This window comes from Procambarus clarkii, chromosome 23 (assembly GCF_040958095.1).
Source record: "Procambarus clarkii isolate CNS0578487 chromosome 23, FALCON_Pclarkii_2.0, whole genome shotgun sequence".
NCBI lineage: Eukaryota > Metazoa > Arthropoda > Malacostraca > Decapoda > Cambaridae > Procambarus > Procambarus clarkii.
The window spans coordinates 19738962-19743739 of NC_091172.1; positions in this window are offsets into that span (position 1 = coordinate 19738962).

Genomic DNA, 4778 nt, shown 5'->3' on the forward strand with positions numbered 1-4778 from the left:
TTTATGTCTCCCCTCTCTCTCTCCTTTCTAGCGTCGTCAGGTTCAGTTCTTTCAGTCTCTCTTCATTCCTCATCCCTTGCAATTCTTGGACTAGTCTCATTAGAACCTTCTGCCCGAAACGCTTTGCGCAAAGCGTTTCTGCCCGAAACGCTTTGCGTAATAGTGGCTTTAGGCATTGTATGTACTAGCTCCTATCTATAAAGCCAACAAACTTTGTAAAATCTCTTTATGTATATACCTTTGCCTAAATAAAAATTATTATTATTATTATTATATTATTATATTCTGCATCCTTTCGAGCTTTCTTATGTGTTTTGTTAGATGGGAGCTCCACGACCAGGCAGCATAGTCTAAAACAGGCGGTATGCAGTGATTTAAAAGCCTCCTTATTTAAGTTACTAAAGGATGTTCTGACTTTTGCCAGAGTAGAGCATGCGGCCGACATGTGTGTGTGTGTGTGTGTGTGTGTGTGTGTGTGTGTGTGTGTGTGTGTGTGTGTGTGTGTGTATGTGTGTGTGTGTGTGCATTGTGTGTGTGTGTGTGTGTGTGTGTGTGTGTGTATGTGTGTGTGTATGTGTGTGTGTGTGTGCATTGTGTGTGTGTGTGTGTGTGTGTGTGTGTGTGTGTGTGTGTGTGTGTGTGTGTGTGTGTGTGTGTGTGTGTGTGTGTGTGTGTGTGTATTTAGAGAGTATTTTAGACTGTGTGTGTCAAGTCACATAGTCTTAAATACTCTACATAAACACTAAAGATTAAAAACTGCCATGTACATTTACATATACATTTTCGCTAAAATACTGTAACATTCAAAACTGGTAAAACAAAACAATTAATCCAACCAAAATAAACTTAAACATTGCAAATAATAAGGCAAGGGATGGAAGGAACGAACATTGCAAGTAGCGAGAGACTTGGAGGAAGGTGGAGCGTGGTTACGCCGCCACAACAACACAGACACAGTTTGTTTTCCTTGCAGAGCTCTCGCATCAGCGACGAATTTGTAAGAGTGAGTGAGGCCTCAGATGCACAGAGGAGGGAGGAAAACACATTTTGGTGAATGAGGAGGACTCAAAGAAGTAGTGTTCGTTAGCGACACTAACGATGTCTCGCTCGTCGATCAGCGGGAGAATTGCAATAGTAGAGCCTTGCAGTAGTTCCCTGTTAACAGTCGTATCTCGCAAGCTCTAATTCAGTGGGGATCGAATTTGTTAAACTTAACCATCCTGCATTTAGTAGTTTCACTTCTGAAGTGTCTGTGATGCGTGTTTCTCTGTGTGTACTCATCTTTTTGTACTCACCTATTTGTGCTTGCGGGGGTTGAGCTCCGGTTCTTTGGTCCGGCCTCTCAACTGTCAATCAACTGGTGTACAGATTCCTGAGCTTACTGGGCTCTGTCATAATTACATTTGAAGCTGTGTATGGAGTCAGCCTCTACCACATCACTGCCTAATGCATTCCATCTATGCATTAGTGTGTGTGTTGGAGTGTGTGAGTGTGTGTGTGTGTGTGTGTGTGTGTGTTTACTAGTTGTGTTTTTACGGGGGTTGAGCTTTGCTCTTTCGGCCCGCCTCTCAACTGTCAATCAACTGTTTACTAACTACTATTTTTTTTTTTTTTTTTTTTTTCCACACCACACACACACACACCCCAGGAAGCAGCCCGTGACAGCTGACTAACTCCCAGGTACCTATTTACTGCTAGGTAACAGGGGCACTTAGGGTGAAAGAAACTTTGCCCATTTGTTTCTGCCTCGTGCGGGAATCGAACCCACGCCACAGAATTACGAGTCCTGCGCGCTATCCACCAGGCTACGAGGCCCCCTGTGTGTGTGTGTGTGTGTGTGTGTGTGTGTGTGTGTGTGTGTGTGTGTGTGTGTGTGTGTGTGTGTGTGTGTGTGTGTGTGAGTGTGTGTGTGAGTGTGTGTGTGTGTGTGCGTCTGTGTGTATTTGTGTGTGTGTGTGTGTTTTTGAGTTTGTGCGCTTGTGTTAATGCTTATGTTTGTGTGATACAGCAAACACGACGTACCATTGCGATAGTTTTGCCATGCGTCGCTATTATCAGTTGGTCATGTTGAATTGCATCCAATCGTTTATAATTTGTTGTTTGTCCATTGTTTCTGAATACATGAACCGACTCAAACATTGGTTGCAGCTTCTCATGGCATCCTGAACTTCAGGCTTGTAGTGAATTATTGTAATACAGTATTGCTCTAAGTGGTTATTTGTACACAAGATCTTTACTCTGTTTTGAACACATATTCATGTGGAAGTAACACATTTTATTTGTGAGTGAACGCCTGTTAATTTTCTTTCCTTTCAATGTTTGCGGATGATGCAAAAATTATGAGGAGGATTAAAACGGAGGAAGATAGTATGAGGTTACAAGATGACCTAAACAAACACGTTAATGGAGGCTCATGTACGGATATAATCGAAATTGTTTGGGCCTGAAGTCCATGAAAATTAATCCGTCAAATGAAGTCTACGAGTTGAAGTCGATGAATATCAAGCATCCCTAACAGCCAAAAGTTGCAAATGGTAATATAACTTTAAAATTTACAAACCGAAGTTCCATAACACAAAATATTGAGGCAAACAAGCAACTACATGCGCTCTGTGATTAGCCTGAAGGCCACTTCCATGGAAGACTACAAAATATCGACATTCCTATTTGACGAATACATTTAATAATATAAATTTATGATTTAATACAATCTGTAATGATAACGAGGAGACAATTTAAGACAAATACAATAATTTATGCAAGCGATGAGTCACAATTACGTGGCTGAAGTAGTTTGACCAAACCACACACTAGAAGGTGAGGGGGACGACGACGTTTCGGTCCGTCCTGGACCATTCTCAATTCAATTGTGAGAATGAAGCACACTCGACTTGAGAATGTGCCAGGACTGACCGAAACGTCGTCGTCCCCTCACCTTCTAGTGTGTGGTCTGGTCAAATAATAACATATGCGTTATCCCCCATATCCTGCTATATTTGTCATTTGGTTATCCTCGGGCTCATTTCAAGGTCAACCTCAGTCCCATCCACACAGAGAACGTCAAGGTTAACTTCATCAAATCACACACAGGATTATGCACATTGCTCGTTTTCTCACCTAAACTAATTTCAGGTTAGGTATGATTAGGTTTGATTTACTTAGCATTGACCATGCTAGGTTAGTTAAGATTAGATTTGGTAAGGTTGAATTAAAGCTTTGGTAGGTTAGGTTAAATTAGGCTGTGGTAGGTTAGATTAGGTTGGGTTGGTGTCTGGTTGATGTTTGAAAGGCTGAGAAAGCGTAGCCTTCTCAGCCTTTTGATAGATTGGTTTGATAGATTTGTATATATCTAAAATATCCTTTAACAAATTTAACTATAAAAAGACTTGTATTCCGTGAAACGGATTCCTTAAAAAAACTTGGTGGAATAACATATGTTTAACTGCAGTACAACTGTCTAGCTCTACCACACACACACATGTCTTACTGTGTCTATGTCGCATCAGTTACCTTGTGCGCTGTATTTTACTAAGAACTTGTCCCTACGTCTGTGTACATTTAGGTTCCTGACAGATAATGAGTGAGCAGAAGAGCCACACAGTCACTAATAGACCCGGGATTATCAGGCAGATTATTATCCGGCCAGTCAGATAATATTAAGACCGGAGATGTCTTGATATTATCTGAATATTAATATGAACTCTGCGGTCCTCTCTCTGATTAAAGAGGACCGGAGTTTCTCTCTCTGGGTTCTCTCACTTCTCTCCTAGTTTCTCTCCTCCTCTGAGAGGAGAGAAACTCCTCTATTTGCCGAGGAGAGTGATCTAGGCACACCACAGGCCACAGACAGAACAGATCTGCGCCAGAACCGAGAAGCGCTATTGTGATTCAAGAAGAATGCTATGATATAAACTGCGACATATTTAGTTGTTGGTTTTGTCACTGTTTTCGTCCCTCTATGTTCCTCCTCTCCATCTCCTTCCCTCCCTCCCTCCCTCTCTGTCTTGTTGTTCCATCTGCTTCTTCCCCTTCCTCCCGTTCCCTCCCAGCATGCTCTCTATCTCCCTCTCTCATTTCCTACCGTTACCTCTCCCTATTCCTCCATCCACACAACCCTCCTCCTCCCTGCCTCTACCTTTTTCTCACTCATTCTTGATGAAGACCAAAAAAATAACCTCAAGTTATCCCACCAGCAGAAGCATCACATGCACAAGGTTTTTGTTATCTTACATAAAGGCCAGAATTTCAAAGTGAAACTGACCCGTATTCCAGGCCCTCAAATATTCAGCAGAACTGTGGGCACACCGTCGTCTCGCTGACCCCCAATGATAAATTAAAAGTTTCTGGGAGGTGCTCTCCCTACTGGGCATACCAGGCATTAGGTGGCCTGTGCTGGGGCTGCCAGCTCTCTAAGGTGGTCTGTGCTGGGGCTGCCAGCTCTCTAAGGTGGTCTGTACTGGGGCTGCCAGCTCTCTAAGGTGGTCTGTACTGGGGCTGCCAGCTCTCTAAGGTGGTCTGTACTGGGGCTGCCAGCTCTCTAAGGTGGTCTGTACTGGGGCTGCCAGCTCTCTAAGGTGGTCTGTACAGGGGCTGCCAGCTCTCTAAGGTGGTCTATACTGGGGCTGCCAGCTCTCTAAGGTGGTCTGTACTGGGGCTGCCAGCTCTCTAAGGTGGTCTGTACTGGGGCTGCCAGCTCTCTAAGGTGGTCTGTACTGGGGCTGCCAGCTCTCTAAGGTGGTCTGTACTGGGGCTGCCAGCTCTCTAAGGTGGTCTGTACT